Source organism: Oncorhynchus nerka, unplaced genomic scaffold (assembly GCF_034236695.1).
Source record: "Oncorhynchus nerka isolate Pitt River unplaced genomic scaffold, Oner_Uvic_2.0 unplaced_scaffold_2837, whole genome shotgun sequence".
Taxonomy (NCBI): Eukaryota; Metazoa; Chordata; class Actinopteri; order Salmoniformes; family Salmonidae; genus Oncorhynchus; species Oncorhynchus nerka.
Genome location: NW_027038462.1, coordinates 1 through 17,500, shown reverse-complemented (window position 1 = coordinate 17,500; position 17,500 = coordinate 1). Strand labels below are relative to the sequence as shown.

The following is a 17,500-nucleotide window of genomic DNA, read 5'->3' as shown; positions in this document are numbered from 1 at the left end:
AGCTTTTAATACCTCACCTGTACCTGCAGCTTTTAATACCTCACCTGAACCTGCAGCTTTTAATACCTCACCTCTACCTGCAGCTTTTAATACCTCACCTGAACCTGCAGCTTTTAATACCTCACCTGTACCTGCAGCTTTTAATACCTCACCTGTACCTGCAGCTTTTAATACCTCACCTCTACCTGCAGCTTTTAATACCTCACCTGTACCTGCAGCTTTTAACCTCACCTGTACCTGCAGCTTTTAATACCCTCACCTGCCTGCAGCTTTTAATACACCTCACCTCTACCTGCAGCTTTTAATACCTCACCTCTACCTGCAGCTTTTAATACCTCACCTCTACCTGCAGCTTTTAATACCTCACCTCTACCTGCAGCTTTTCATACCTCACCTCTACCTGCAGCTTTTAATACCTCACCTGTACCTGCAGCTTTTAATACCTCACCTGTACCTCTACATGCAGCTTTTAATACCTCACCTCTACCTGTAGCTTTTAATACCTCACCTGTACCTGTACCTGCAGCTTTTAATACCTCACCTCTACCTGCAGCTTTTAATACCTCACCTCTACCTGTAGCTTTTAATACCTCACCTGTACCTGCAGCTTTTAATACCTCACCTGTACCTGCAGCTTTTAATACCTCACCTCTACCTGCAGCTTTTAATACCTCACCTCTACCTGCAGCTTTTAATACCTCACCTGTACCTGCAGCTTTTAATACCTCACCTGTACCTCTACCTGCAGCTTTTAATACCTCACCTGTAACTGCAGCTTTTAATACCTCACCTGTACCTGTAGCCTTTAATACCTCACCTGTACCTGTACCTGCAGCTTTTAATACCTCACCTCTACCTGCAGCTTTTAATACCTCACCTCTACCTGTAGCTTTTAATACCTCACCTGTACCTCTACCTGCAGCTTTTCATACCTCACCTGTACCTGCAGCTTTTAATACCTCACCTCTACCTGCAGCTTTTCATACCTCACCTCTCTCTACCTGCAGATTTTAATACCTCACCTGTACCTGCAGCTTTTAATACCTCACCTCTACCTGCAGCTTTTAATACCTCACCTCTACCTACAGCTTTTAATACCTAACCTGAACCTGCAGCTTTTAATACCTCACCTGTACCTGCAGCTTTTAATTCCTCACCTCTACCTGCAGCTTTTAATACCTCACCTGTACCTGCAGCTTTTAATACCTCACCTCTACCTGCAGCTTTTAATACCTCACCTCTACCTGCAGCTTTTATTACCTCACCTCTACCTGCAGCTTTTAATACCTCACCTCTACCTGCAGCTTTTAATACCTCACCTCTACCTGCAGCTTTTAATACCTCACCTGTACCTGCAGCTTTTAATACCTCACCTCTACCTGCAGCTTTTAATACCTCACCTGTACCTGCAGCTTTTAATACATCACCTCTACCTGCAGCTTTTAATACCTCACCTGTACCTGCAGCTTTTAATACCTCACCTGCACCTGCAGCTTTTAATACCTCACCTGTATCTCTACCTGCAGCTTTTAATACCTCACCTCTACTCGTACCTACAGCTTTTAATACCTCACCTGAACCTGCAGCTTTTAATACCTCACCTGTACCTGCAGCTTTTAATTCCTCACCTCTACCTGCAGCTTTTAATACCTCACCTGTACCTGCAGCTTTTAATACCTCACCTCTACCTGCAGCTTTTAATACCTCACCTCTACCTGCAGCTTTTAATACCTCACCTCTACCTGCAGCTTTTAATACCTCACCCGTACCTGCAGCTTTTAATACCTCACCTCTACCTGCAGCTTTTAATACCTCACCTCTACCTGCAGCTTTTAATACCTCACCTCTACCTGCAGCTTTTAATACCTCACCTGTACCTGCAGCTTTTAATACCTCACCTGTACCTGCAGCTTTTAATACCTCACCTCTACCTGCAGCTTTTAATACCTCACCTCTACCTGCAGCTTTTATTACCTCACCTCTACCTGCAGCTTTTAATACCTCACCTCTACCTGCAGCTTGTAATACCTCACCTCTACCTGCAGCTTTTAATACCTCACCTCTACCTGCAGCTTTTAATACCTCACCTGTACCTCCAGCTTTTAATACCTCACCTCTACCTGCAGCTTTTAATACCTCACCTCTACCTGCAGCTTTTAATACCTCACCTCTACCTGCAGCTTTTAATACCTCACCTCTACCTGCAGCTTTTAATACCTCACCTGTACCTGCAGCTTTTAATACCTCACCTCTACCTGCAGCTTTTAATACCTCACCTGTACCTGCAGCTTTTAATACCTCACCTCTACCTGCAGCTTTTAATACCTCACCTCTACCTGCAGCTTTTAATACCTCACCTGTACCTGCAGCTTTTAATACCTCACCTCCACCTGCAGCTTTTAATACCTCACCTCTACCTGCAGCTTTTAATACCTCACCTGTACCTGCAGCTTTTAATACCTCACCTCTACCTGCAGCTTTTAATACCTCACCTCTACCTGCAGCTTTTAATACCTCACCTCTACCTGCAGCTTTTAATACCTCACCTCTACCTGTAGCTTTTAATACCTCACCTGTACCTGCAGCTTTTAATACCTCACCCGTACCTCTACCTGCAGCTTTTAATACCTCACCCGTACCTGCAGCTTTTAATACCTCACCCGTACCTCTACCTGCAGCTTTTAATACCTCACCTCTACCTGCAGCTTTTAATACCTCACCTCTACCTGCAGCTTTTAATACCTCACCTGAACCTGCAGCTTTTCATACCTCACCTGTACCTGCAGCTTTTAATACCTCACCTCTACCTGCAGCTTTTAATACCTCACCTCTACCTGCAGCTTTTAATACCTCACCTCTACCTGCAGCTTTTAATACCTCACCTCTACCTGCAGCTTTTAATACCTCACCTGTACCTGCAGCTTTTAATACCTCACCTGTACCTGTAGCCTTTAATACCTCACCTGTACCTGTACCTGCAGCTTTTAATACCTCACCTCTACCTGCAGCTTTTAATACCTCACCTCTACCTGTAGCTTTTAATACCTCACCTGTACCTCTACCTGCAGCTTTTCATACCTCACCTGTACCTGCAGCTTTTAATACCTCACCTCTACCTGCAGCTTTTCATACCTCACCTCTCTCTACCTGCAGATTTTAATACCTCACCTGTACCTGCAGCTTTTAATACCTCACCTCTACCTGCAGCTTTTAATACCTCACCTCTACCTACAGCTTTTAATACCTAACCTGAACCTGCAGCTTTTAATACCTCACCTGTACCTGCAGCTTTTAATACCTCACCTCTACCTGCAGCTTTTAATACCTCACCTGTACCTGCAGCTTTTAATACCTCACCTCTACCTACAGCTTTTAATACCTAACCTGAACCTGCAGCTTTTAATACCTCACCTGTACCTGCAGCTTTTAATACCTCACCTCTACCTGCAGCTTTTAATACCTCACCTCTACCTGCAGCTTTTAATTCCTCACCTCTACCTGCAGCTTTTAATACCTCACCTGTACCTGCAGCTTTTAATACCTCACCTCTACCTGCAGCTTTTAATACCTCACCTCTACCTGCAGCTTTTATTACCTCACCTCTACCTGCAGCTTTTAATACCTCACCTCTACCTGCAGCTTTTAATACCCTCACCTCTACCTGCAGCTTTTAATACCTCACCTGTACCTGCAGCTTTTAATACCTCACCTCTACCTGCAGCTTTTAATACCTCACCTGTACCTGCAGCTTTTAATACATCACCTCTACCTGCAGCTTTTAATACCTCACCTGTACCTGCAGCTTTTAATACCTCACCTGCACCTGCAGCTTTTAATACCTCACCTGTATCTCTACCTGCAGCTTTTAATACCTCACCTCTACTTACCTACAGCTTTTAATACCTCACCTGAACCTGCAGCTTTTAATACCTCACCTGTACCTGCAGCTTTTAATTCCTCACCTCTACCTGCAGCTTTTAATACCTCACCTGTACCTGCAGCTTTTTACCTCACCTCTACCTGCAGCTTTTAATACCTCACCTCTACCTGCAGCTTTTAATACCTCACCTCTACCTGCAGCTTTTAATACCTCACCATTACCTGCAGCTTTTAATACCTCACCTCTACCTGCAGCTTTTAATACCTCACCTCTACCTGCAGCTTTTAATACCTCACCTCTACCTGCAGCTTTTAATACCTCACCTGTACCTGCAGCTTTTAATACCTCACCTGTACCTGCAGCTTTTAATACCTCACCTCTACCTGCAGCTTTTAATACCTCACCTCTACCTGCAGCTTTTATTACCTCACCTCTACCTGCAGCTTTTAATACCTCACCTCTACCTGCAGCTTGTAATACCTCACCTCACCTCTACCTGCAGCTTTTAATACCTCACCTCTACCTGCAGCTTTTAATACCTCACCTCTACCTGCAGCTTTAATACCTCACCTCTACCTGCAGCTTTTAATACCCTCACCTCTACCTGCAGCTTTTAATACCTCACCTCTACCTGCAGCTTTTAATACCTCACCTGTACCTGCAGCTTTTAATACCTCACCCTACCTGCAGCTTTTAATACCTCACCTGTACCTGCAGCTTTTAATACCTCACCTCTACCTGCAGCTTTTAATACCTCACCTCTACCTGCAGCTTTTAATACCTCACCTGTACCTGCAGCTTTTAATACCCCCTCACCTCTACCTGCAGCTTTTAATACCTCACCTGTACCTGCAGCTTTTAATACCTCACCTCTACCTGCAGCTTTTAATACCTCACCTGTACCTGCAGCTTTTAACCTCACCTCACTGCAGCTTTTTTACCTACCTCTACCTGCAGCTTTTAATACCTCACCCGTACCTGCAGCTTTTAATACCTCACCTCTACCTGCAGCTTTTAATACCTCACCTCTACCTGCAGCTTTTAATACCTCACCTCTACCTGCAGCTTTTAATACCTCACCTGAACCTGCAGCTTTTCATACCTCACCTGTACCTGCAGCTTTTAATACCTCACCTCTACCTGCAGCTTTTAATACCTCACCTCTACCTGCAGCTTTTAATACCTCACCTCTACCTGCAGCTTTTAATACCTCACCTCTACCTGCAGCTTTTAATACCTCACCTGTACCTGCAGCTTTTAATACCTCACCCGTACCTCTACCTGCAGCTTTTAATACCTCACCTGTACCTGCAGCTTTTAATACCTCACCTGAACCTGCAGCTTTTAATACCTCACCCGTACCTCTACCTGCAGCTTTTAATACCTCACCCGTACCTGCAGCTTTTAATACCTCATCTGTACCTGCAGCTTTTAATACCTCACCCGTACCTCTACCTGCAGCTTTTAATACCTCACCTCTACCTGCAGCTTTTAATACCTCACCTCTACCTGCAGCTTTTAATACCTCACCTGTACCTGCAGCTTTTAATACCTCACCTGTACCTGCAGCTTTTAATACCTCACCTCTTCCTGCAGCTTTTAATACCTCACCTGTACCTGCAGCTTTTAATACCTCACCTCTTCCTGCAGCTTTTAATACCTCACCTCTACCTGCAGCTTTTAATACCTCACCTCTACCTGCAGCTTTTAATACCTCACCTCTACCTGCAGCTTTTAATACCTCACCTCTACATGCAGCTTTTAATACCTCACCTCTACCTGCAGCTTTTAATACCTCACCTCTACCTGCAGCTTTTAATACCTCACCTGTACCTGCAGCTTTTAATACCTCACCTGAACCTGCAGCTTTTAATACCTCACCTCTACCTGCAGCTTTTAATACCTCACCTCTACCTCTACCTGCAGCTTTTAATACCTCACCTCTACCTGCAGCTTTTCATACCTCACCTCTACCTGCAGCTTTTAATACCTCACCTGTACCTGCAGCTTTTAATACCTCACCTGTACCTCTACATGCAGCTTTTAATACCTCACCTCTACCTGTAGCTTTTAATACCTCACCTGTACCTGTACCTGCAGCTTTTAATACCTCACCTCTACCTGCAGCTTTTAATACCTCACCTCTACCTGTAGCTTTTAATACCTCACCTGTACCTGCAGCTTTTAATACCTCACCTGTACCTGCAGCTTTTAATACCTCACCTCTACCTGCAGCTTTTAATACCTCACCTCTACCTGCAGCTTTTAATACCTCACCTGTACCTGCAGCTTTTAATACCTCACCTGTACCTCTACCTGCAGCTTTTAATACCTCACCTGTAACTGCAGCTTTTAATACCTCACCTGTACCTGTAGCCTTTAATACCTCACCTGTACCTGTACCTGCAGCTTTTAATACCTCACCTCTACCTGCAGCTTTTAATACCTCACCTCTACCTGTAGCTTTTAATACCTCACCTGTACCTCTACCTGCAGCTTTTCATACCTCACCTGTACCTGCAGCTTTTAATACCTCACCTCTACCTGCAGCTTTTCATACCTCACCTCTCTCTACCTGCAGATTTTAATACCTCACCTGTACCTGCAGCTTTTAATACCTCACCTCTACCTGCAGCTTTTAATACCTCACCTCTACCTGCAGCTTTTAATACCTCACCTCTACCTGCAGCTTTTAATACCTCACCTGTACCTGCAGCTTTTAATACCTCACCTCTACCTGCAGCTTTTAATACCTCACCTCTACCTGCAGCTTTTAATACCTCACCTCTACCTGCAGCTTTTAATACCTCACCTCTACCTGCAGCTTTTAATACCTCACCTGTACCTGCAGCTTTTAATACCTCACCTCTACCTGCAGCTTTTAATACCTCACCTCTACCTGCAGCTTTTAATACCTCACCTGTACCTGCAGCTTTTAATACCTCACCTCTACCTGCAGCTTTTAATACCTCACCTCTACCTGCAGCTTTTAATACCTCACCTGTACCTGCAGCTTTTAATACCTCACCTCTACCTGCAGCTTTTAATACCTCACCTGTACCTGCAGCTTTTAATACCTCACCTCTACCTGCAGCTTTTAATACCTCACCTGTACCTGCAGCTTTTAATACCTCACCTCTACCTGCAGCTTTTAATACCTCACCTCTACCTGCAGCTTTTAATACCTCACCTCTACCTGCAGCTTTTAATACCTCACCTCTACCTGCAGCTTTTAATACCTCACCTCTACCTGCAGCTTTTAATACCTCACCTCTACCTGCAGCTTTAATACCTCACCTCTACCTGCAGCTTTTAATACCTCACCTCTACCTGCAGCTTTTAATACCTCACCTCTACCTGCAGCTTTTAATACCTCACTCTACCTGCAGCTTTTAATACCTCACCTGTACCTGCAGCTTTTAATACCTCACCTGTACCTGCAGCTTTTAATACCTCACCTCTACCTGCAGCTTTTAATACCTCACCTCTACCTGCAGCTTTTAATACCTCACCTGTACCTGCAGCTTTTAATACCTCACCCGTACCTGCAGCTTTTAATACCTCACCTCTACCTGCAGCTTTTAATACCTCACCTGAACCTGCAGCTTTTAATACCTCACCTCTACCTGCAGCTTTTCATACCTCCCCTGAACCTGCAGCTTTTAATACCTCACCTCTACCTGCAGCTTTTAATACCTCACCTCTACCTGCAGCTTTACACTGAGACACACACGCACAACCGACTAACTGTGTGTTTGTGCATTTGTTTTCCCTACAGGTAGACTAACTGTGTGTGTGTGTGTGTGTGTGTGTGTGTGTGTGTGTGCGTGTTCCCTACAGGTAGACTAACCGTGTGTGTGTGTGTGTGTGTGTGTGCGTGTTCCCTACAGGTAGACTAACCGTGTGTGTGTGTGTGTGTGTGTGTGTGTGTGTGTGTGTGTGTGTGTGTCTGCAGGTAGCAGACAGGCTGTTCTCTTCGTTTGGTCAGGACATTCTGGACGCTCTCTACTGGACTGCTACAGAACCTAAAGAGAAGAAGAGAGCTCATATAGGAGTTGTTCCTCACTTCCTCATGGCTGTTCTATATGTCTGTATCCTTACTGAACCTAAAGAGAAGAAGAGAGCTCATATAGGAGTTGTTCCTCACTTCCTGTCTGTATCCTTACTGAACCTAAAGAGGAGAAGAGAGCTCATATAGGAGTTGTTCCTCACTTCCTGTCTGTATCCTTACTGAACCTAAAGAGGAGAAGAGAGCTCATATAGGAGTTGTTCCTCACTTCCTCATGGCTGTTCTATATGTCTGTATCCTTACTGAACCTAAAGAGAAGAAGAGAGCTCATATAGGAGTTGTTCCTCACTTCCTCATGGCTGTTCTATATGTCTGTATCCTTACTGAACCTAAAGAGAAGAAGAGAGCTCATATAGGAGTTGTCTCTCACTTCCTGTCTGTATCCTTACTGAACCTAAAGAGGAGAAGAGAGCTCATATAGGAGTTGTCTCTCACTTCCTGTCTGTATCCTTACTGAACCTAAAGAGGAGAAGAGAGCTCATATAGGAGTTGTTCCTCACTTCCTCATGGCTGTTCTATATGTCTGTATCCTTACTTACTAAACCTAAAGAGACGGTATAGGAGTTGTCGCTCACTTCCTGTCTGTATCCTTACTTACTGAACCTAAAGAGAGACGGTATAGGAGTTGTACCTCACTTGCTGTCTGTATCCTTACTGAACCTAAAGAGAGACGGTATAGGAGTTGTACCTCACTTCCTGTCTGTATCCTTACTTACTCAACCTAAAGAGAGACGGTATAGGAGTTGTAACTCACTTCCTCTCTGTATCCTTACTTACTGAACCTAAAGAGAGACGGTATAGCAGTTTTAACCCACTTCCTGTCTGTTTCCTTACTTACTGAACCTAAAGAGAGACGGTATAGGAGTTGTAACTCACTTCCTGTCTGTATCCTTACTGAACCTAAAGAGAGACGGTATAGGAGTTGTAACTCACTTCCTGTCTCTATCCTTACTTACTGAACCTAAAGAGAGACGGTATAGCAGTTTGAACCCACTTCCTGTCTGTTTCCTTACTTACTGAACCTAAAGAGAGACGGTATAGGAGTTGTAACTCACTTCCTGTCTGTATCCTTACTTACTGAACCTAAAGAGAGACGGTATAGGAGTTGTACCTCACTTCCTGTCTGTATCCTTACTTACTCAACCTAAAGAGAGACGGTATAGGAGTTGTACCTCACTTCCTGTCTGTATCCTTACTTACTGAACCTAAAGAGAGACGGTATAGGAGTTGTAACTCACTTCCTGTCTCTATCCTTACCTACTGAACCTAAAGAGAGACGGTATAGCAGTTGTCTCTCACTTCCTGTCTGTATCCTTACTTACTGAACCTAAAGAGAGACGGTATAGGAGTTGTAACCCACTTCCTGTCTGTATCCTTACTTACTGAACCTAAAGAGAGACGGTATAGTAGTTGTAACTCACTTCCTGTCTGTATCCTTACTTACTGAACCTAAAGAGAGACTGTATAGGAGTTGTAACCCACTTCCTGTCTGTATCCTTACTTACTGAACCTATAGAGAGACGGTATAGGAGTTGTAACTCACTTCCTGTCTGTATCCTTACTTACTGAACCTAAAGAGAGACGGTATAGTAGTTGTAACTCACTTCCTGTCTGTATCCTTACTTACTGAACCTAAAGAGAGACGGTATAGGAGTTGTAACTCACTTCCTGTCTGTATCCTTACTTACTGAACCTAAAGAGAGACGGTATAGGAGTTGTAACCCACTTCCTGTCTGTATCCTTACTTACTGAACCTATAGAGAGACGGTATAGGAGTTGTAACTCACTTCCTGTCTGTATCCTTACTTACTGAACCTAAAGAGAGACGGTATAGTAGTTGTAACTCACTTCCTGTCTGTATCCTTACTTACTGAACCTAAAGAGAGACGGTATAGGAGTTGTAACTCACTTCCTGTCTGTATCCTTACTCACTGAACCTAAAGAGAGACGGTATAGGAGTTGTAACTCACTTCCTGTCTGTATCCTTACTTACTGAACCTAAAGAGAGACGGTATAGGAGTTGTAATCTACTTCCTGTCTGTATCCTTACCTACTGAACCTAAAGAGAGACGGTATAGGAGTTGTAACCTACTTCCTGTCTGTATCCTTACTTACTGAACCTAAAGAGAGACGGTATAGGAGTTGTAACTCACTTCCTGTCTGTTTCCTTACTTACTGAACCTAAAGAGAGACGGTATAGGAGTTGTAACTCACTTCCTGTCTCTATCCTTACCTACTGAACCTAAAGAGAGACGGTATAGCAGTTGTCTCTCACTTCCTGTCTGTATCCTTACTTACTGAACCTAAAGAGAGACGGTATAGGAGTTGTAACTCACTTCCTGTCTGTATCCTTACTTACTGAACCTAAAGAGAGACGGGATAGTAGTTGTAACCCACTTCCTGTCTGTATCCTTACTTACTGAACCTAAAGAGAGACGGTATAGCAGTTGTAACCCACTTCCTGTCTGTATCCTTACTTACTGAACCTAAAGAGAGACGGTATAGGAGTTGTAACTCACTTCCTGTCTGTTTCCTTACTTACTGAACCTAAAGAGAGACGGTATAGGAGTTGTAACTCACTTCCTGTCTCTATCCTTACCTACTGAACCTAAAGAGAGACGGTATAGCAGTTGTCTCTCACTTCCTGTCTGTAGCCTTACTTACTGAACCTAAAGAGAGACGGTATAGGAGTTGTAACTCACTTCCTGTCTGTATCCTTACTTACTGAACCTAAAGAGAGACGGGATAGTAGTTGTAACCCACTTCCTGTCTGTATCCTTACTTACTGAACCTAAAGAGAGACGGTATAGTAGTTGTAACCCACTTCCTGTCTGTATCCTTACTTACTGAACCTAAAGAGAGACGGTATAGGAGTTGTAACCCACTTCCTGTCTGTATCCTTACTCACTGAACCTAAAGAGAGACGGCATAGGAGTTGTAACCCACTTCCTGTCTGTATCCTTACTTACTGAACCTAAAGAGAGACGGTATAGTAGTTGTAACCCACTTCCTGTCTGTATCCTTACTTACTGAACCTAAAGAGAGACGGTATAGGAGTTGTACCTCACTTCCTCATGGGGTGTGTGTCTGTGTCTGTGTGTGTTTGTGTCTTTGTGTGTCTGTGTGTGTAGTCAGGTTGTGTTGGTGTGTGTATCAGGCTGTTTTCCTGAGTGTAGTCAGGTTGTGTTGGTGTGTGTATCAGGCTGTTTTCCTGAGTGTGTGTCAGGTTGTGTTGGTGTGTGTATCAGGCTGTTTTCCTGAGTGTGTAGTCAGGTTGTGTTGGTGTGTGTATCAGGCTGTTTTCCTGAGTGTGTAGTCGGGTTGTGTTGGTGTGTGTGTGTGTGTGTGTCTATCAGATTGTTTTCCTGAGTGTGTGTCAGTTCTTCATGCTATCCTCATCATGGTCCAGGCCACTACTCTGAACGTTGCCTTCAGGTTCAGGTAGTCAGGTTGTGTGTGTGTGTGTGTGTGTGTGTGTGTGTGTATCAGGCTGTTTTCCTGAGTGTAGTCAGGTTGTGTTGGTGTGTGTATCAGGCTGTTTTCCTGAGTGTAGTCAGGTTGTGTTGGTGTGTGTATCAGGCTGTTTTCCTGAGTGTAGTCAGGTTGTGTTGGTGTGTGTGTGTGTGTGTGTGTATCAGGCTGTTTTCCTGAGTGTGTAGTCAGGTTGTGTTGGTGTGTGTGTGTGTGTGTGTGTATCAGGCTGTTTTCCTGAGTGTGTAGTCAGGTTGTGTTGGTGTGTGTATCAGGCTGTTTTCCTGAGTGTGTAGTCAGGTTGTGTTGGTGTGTGTATCAGGCTGTTTTCCTGAGTGTGTAGTCAGGTTGTGTTGTGTGTGTATCAGGCTGTTTTCCTGAGTGTGTAGTCAGGTTGTGTGTGTGTGTGTATCAGGCTGTTTTCCTGAGTGTGTAGTCAGGTGTGTGTGTGTGTGTATCAGGCTGTTTTCCTGAGTGTGTAGTCAGGTTGTGTTGGTGTGTGTATCAGGCTGTTTTCCTGAGTGTGTAGTCAGGTTGTGTGTGTGTGTGTGTATCAGGCTGTTTTCCTGAGTGTAGTCAGGTTGTGTCTGTGTGTGTGTGTGTGTGTATCAGGCTGTTTTCCTGAGTGTGTAGTCAGGTTGTGTATCAGGCTGTTTTCCTGAGTGTGTAGTCAGGTTGTGTTGGTGTGTGTATCAGGCTGTTTTCCTGAGTGTGTATTCAGGTTGTGTTGGTGTGTGTGTGTATCAGGCTGTTTTCCTGAGTGTAGTCAGGTTGTGTGTGTGTGTGTGTGTGTGTGTATCAGATTGTTTTCCTGAGTGTGTAGTCAGGTTGTGTTGGTGTGTGTATCAGGCTGTTTTCCTGAGTGTGTATTCAGGTTGTGTTGGTGTGTGTGTGTATCAGGCTGTTTTCCTGAGTGTGTAGTCAGGTTGTGTTGGTGTGTGTGTGTGTATCAGGCTGTTTTCCTGAGTGTGTATTCAGGTTGTGTTGGTGTGTGTGTGTGTGTATCAGGCTGTTTTCCTGAGTGTGTAGTCAGGTTGTGTTGGTGTGTGTATCAGGCTGTTTTCCTGAGTGTGTAGTCAGGTTGTGTTGGTGTGTGTATCAGGCTGTTTTCCTGAGTGTGTAGTCAGGTTGTGTTGGTGTGTGTATCAGGCTGTTTTCCTGAGTGTGTAGTCAGGTTGTGTTGGTGTGTGTATCAGGCTGTTTTCCTGAGTGTGTAGTCAGGTTGTGTTGGTGTGTGTATCAGGCTGTTTTCCTGAGTGTGTAGTCGGGTTGTGTTGGTGTGTGTGTGTGTGTGTGTCTATCAGATTGTTTTCCTGAGTGTGTGTCAGTTCTTCATGCTATCCTCATCATGGTCCAGGCCACTACTCTGAACGTTGCCTTCAGGTTCAGGTAGTCAGGTTGTGTGTGTGTGTGTGTGTATCAGGCTGTTTTCCTGAGTGTGTGTAGTCAGGTTGTGTTGGTGTGTCTATCAGGCTGTTTTCCTGAGTGTGTAGTCAGGTTGTGTTGGTGTGTGTATCAGGCTGTTTTCCTGAGTGTGTAGTCAGGTTGTGTTGGTGTGTGTATCAGGCTGTTTTCCTGTGTGTGTAGTCAGGTTGTGTTGGTGTGTGTGTGTGTGTGTATCAGGCTGTTTTCCTGAGTGTGTAGTCAGGTTGTGTTGGTGTGTGTGTGTGTGTGTATCAGGCTGTTTTCCTGTGTGTGTAGTCAGGTTGTGTTGGTGTGTGTGTGTGTGTGTATCAGGCTGTTTTCCTGAGTGTGTGTAGTCAGGTTGTGTTGGTGTGTGTATCAGGCTGTTTTCCTGAGTGTGTAGTCAGGTTGTGTTGGTGTGTGTATCAGGCTGTTTTCCTGAGTGTGTAGTCAGGTTGTGTTGGTGTGTGTATCAGGCTGTTTTCCTGAGTGTAGTAGTTGGTTGTGTTGTGTGTGTATCAGGCTGTTTTCCTGAGTGTGTAGTCAGGTTGTGTTGGTGTGTGTGTGTGTGTGTGTCTATCAGATTGTTTTCCTGAGTGTGTGTCAGTTCTTCATGCTATCCTCATGTGGTATCAGGCTGTTTTCCTGAAGTGTGTCCTTCAGGTTCAGGTAGTCAGGTTGTGTGTGTGTGTGTGTGTGTGTGTGTGTGTGTGTGTGTGTATCAGGCTGTTTTCCTGAGTGTGTGTAGTCAGGTTGTGTTGGTGTGTGTATCAGGCTGTTTTCCTGAGTGTGTAGTCAGGTTGTGTTGGTGTGTGTATCAGGCTGTTTTCCTGAGTGTGTAGTCAGGTTGTGTTGGTGTGTGTGTGTGTGTATCAGGCTGTTTTCCTGAGTGTGTAGTCAGGTTGTGTTGGTGTGTGTGTGTGTCTATCAGATTGTTTTCCTGAGTGTGTAGTCAGGTTGTGTGTGTGTGTGTGTGTATCAGGCTGTTTTCCTGAGTGTGTAGTCAGGTTGTGTTGGTGTGTGTGTGTGTGTGTGTGTGTCTATCAGATTGTTTTCCTGAGTGTGTAGTCAGGTTGTGTTGGTGTGTGTGTGTGTGTGTGTGTGTATCAGGCTGTTTTCCTGAGTGTGTAGTCAGGTTGTGTTGGTGTGTGTATCAGGCTGTTTTCCTGAGTGTGTGTAGTCAGGTTGTGTTGGTGTGTGTATCAGGCTGTTTTCCTGAGTGTGTAGTCAGGTTGTGTTGGTGTGTGTGTGTGTGTGTATCAGGCTGTTTTCCTGAGTGTGTAGTCAGGTTGTGTTGGTGTGTGTGTGTGTGTGTGTATCAGGCTGTTTTCCTGAGTGTGTAGTCAGGTTGTGTTGGTGTGTGTGTGTGTGTGTCTATCAGATTGTTTTCCTGAGTGTGTGTCAGTTCTTCATGCTATCCTCATCATGGTCCAGGCCACTACTCTGAACGTTGCCTTCAGGTTCAGGTAGTCAGGTTGTGTTGGTGTGTGTGTGTGTGTGTGTGTGTGTGTATCAGGCTGTTTTCCTGAGTGTGTGTCAGTTCTTCATGCTATCCTCATCATGGTCCAGGCCACTACTCTGAACGTTGCCTTCAACTCTCACAACAAGTCTCTACTCACCATCATGATGTCAAACAATGTGAGTCCACACACACACTGAGACATACACACACACACACACACTGAGACACACACACACTGAGACACACACACACACACACACACTGAGACACACACACACACACACACACTGAGACATACACACACACACACACACACTGAGACACACACACACACCCAGATCAGTGACTGTTGTGTTTCTCTGTAACACCCTGAGACACCCACCCAGATCAGTGACTGTTGTGTTTCTCTGAGACACCCACCCAGATCAGTGACCGTTGTGTTTCTCTGAGACACCCTGAGACACCCACCCAGATCAGTGACTGTTGTGTTTCTCTGTAACACCCTGAGACACCCACCCAGATCAGTGACTGTTGTGTTTCTCTGAGACACCCACCCAGATCAGTGACCGTTGTGTTTCTCTGAGACACCCTGAGACACCCACCCAGATCAGTGACTGTTGTGTTTCTCTGTAACACCCTGAGACACCCACCCAGATCAGTGACTGTTGTGTTTCTCTGAGACACCCACCCAGATCAGTGACTGTTGTGTTTCTCTGAGACACCCTGAGACACCCACCCAGATCAGTGACTGTTGTGTTTCTCTGAGACACCCTGAGACACCCACCCAGATCAGTGACTGTTGTGTTTCTCTGTAACACCCTGAGACACCCACCCAGATCAGTGACTGTTGTGTTTCTCTGTAACACCCTGAGACACCCACCCAGATCAGTGACTGTTGTGTTTCTCTGAGACACCCTGAGACACCCACCCAGATCAGTGACTGTTGTGTTTCTCTGAGACACCCACCCAGATCAGTGACCGTTGTGTTTCTCTGAGACACCCTGAGACACCCACCCAGATCAGTGACTGTTGTGTTTCTCTGAGACACCCTGAGACACCCACCCAGATCAGTGACTGTTGTGTTTCTCTGTAACACCCTGAGACACCCACCCAGATCAGTGACTGTTGTGTTTCTCTGTAACACCCTGAGACACCCACCCAGATCAGTGACTGTTGTGTTTCTCTGAGACACCCTGAGACACCCACCCAGATCAGTGACTGTTGTGTTTCTCTGAGACACCCTGAGACACCCACCCAGATCAGTGACTGTTGTGTTTCTCTGAGACACCCACCCAGATCAGTGACTGTTGTGTTTCTCTGAGACACCCTGAGACACCCACCCAGATCAGTGACTGTTGTGTTTCTCTGAGACACCCACCCAGATCAGTGACTGTTGTGTTTCTCTGAGACACCCTGAGACACCCACCCAGATCAGTGACCGTTGTGTTTCTCTGAGACACCCTGAGACACCCACCCAGATCAGTGACCGTTGTGTTTCTCTGAGACACCCTGAGACACCCACCCAGATCAGTGACTGTTGTGTTTCTCTGTAACACCCTGAGACACCCACCCAGATCAGTGACTGTTGTGTTTCTCTGTAACACCCTGAGACACCCACCCAGATCAGTGACTGTTGTGTTTCTCTGAGACACCCACCCAGATCAGTGACTGTTGTGTTTCTCTGTAACACCCTGAGACACCCACCCAGATCAGTGACTGTTGTGTTTCTCTGAGACACCCTGAGACACCCACCCAGATCAGTGACTGTTGTGTTTCTCTGTAACACACTGAGACACCCACCCAGATCAGTGACTGTTGTGTTTCTCTGAGACACCCTGAGACACCCACCCAGATCAGTGACTGTTGTGTTTCTCTGAGACACCCACCCAGATCAGTGACTGTTGTGTTTCTCTGTAACACCCTGAGACACCCACCCAGATCAGTGACTGTTGTTTTTCTCTGAGACACCCTGAGACACCCACCCAGATCAGTGACTGTTGTGTTTCTCTGAGACACCCTGAGACACCCACCCAGATCAGTGACTGTTGTGTTTCTCTGTAACACCCTGAGACACCCACCCAGATCAGTGACTGTTGTGTTTCTCTGAGACACCCACCCAGATCAGTGACCGTTGTGTTTCTCTGAGACACCCTGAGACACCCACCCAGATCAGTGACTGTTGTGTTTCTCTGAGACACCCTGAGACACCCACCCAGATCAGTGACTGTTGTGTTTCTCTGAGACACCCTGAGACACCCACCCAGATCAGTGACTGTTGTGTTTCTCTGTAACACCCTGAGACACCCACCCAGATCAGTGACTGTTGTGTTTCTCTGAGACACCCTGAGACACCCACCCAGATCAATGACCGTTGTGTTTCTCTGAGACACCCTGAGACACCCACCCAGATCAATGACTGTTGTGTTTCTCTGAGACACCCACCCAGATCAGTGACCGTTGTGTTTCTCTGAGACACCCTGAGACACCCACCCAGATCAATGACCGTTGTGTTTCTCTGTAGTTCGTGGAGATCAAAGGAAGTGTGTTTAAGAAGTTTGAGAAGAACAACCTCTTTCAGATGTCTAACAGTGGTGAGTATAACTACCCCTGACCTCTAACCTCTGACCTCTAACCTCTGACTTCTAACAACCTCTTTCAGATGTCTAACAGTGGTGAGTATAACTACCCCTGACCTCTAACCCTTGACCTCTAACCCCTTACCTCTGACTTCTAACAACCTCTTTCAGATGTCTAACAGTGGTGAGTATAACGACCCCTGACCTCTAACCTCTGACCTCTAACAACCTCTTTCAGATGTCTAACAGTGGTGAGTATAACTACCCCTGACCTCTGACCCCTTGGCGCCTCTCCCTGACCTCTGACCCCTTGGCGCCTCCCTCTGACCCCTGACCTCTCTAACCCTGGTGGTCATATTCTGACATTAAAACATTTTTATTCCACCTGGGTTGTTATTGAGGTAAATATAACAGTAATTCTGCTCTTCTCTCCCCTCCTCCCCCTTTCTCTCTCTCCATCACCCCACCCTCTCTCTCCTATTCTCTCTCTCTCCATCACCCCACCCTCTCTCTCCCTATTCTCTCTCTCTATCGCCCCACCCTCTCTCTCTCCCCCTCTCTCTCTCCATCACCCCACCCTCTCCCCTCCTCCCCCCCCCTCCATCCCCTCTCTCCTATTCTCTCTCCATCACCCCACC

At 45.7% G+C, this 17,500-nt stretch overlaps 1 long non-coding RNA gene across 2 annotated transcripts in view; it reads left to right on the top strand.

The window, feature by feature from the left end:
- Positions 1–17,141, top strand: part of LOC135566967 (uncharacterized) — a 21,230-nt gene extending 4,089 nt beyond the window's left edge. The window contains exons 3-5 of one of the 2 annotated variants that reach the window (XR_010462227.1): positions 7,836–8,101; positions 14,365–14,462; positions 16,808–17,141. This is a non-coding gene — a long non-coding RNA (uncharacterized LOC135566967). The remainder of the gene's footprint in view (positions 1–7,835; positions 8,102–14,364; positions 14,463–16,807) is intronic. The other variant, XR_010462226.1, reaches the window with a different exon arrangement.
- The last annotated feature ends 359 nt before the right edge of the window (positions 17,142–17,500 follow it).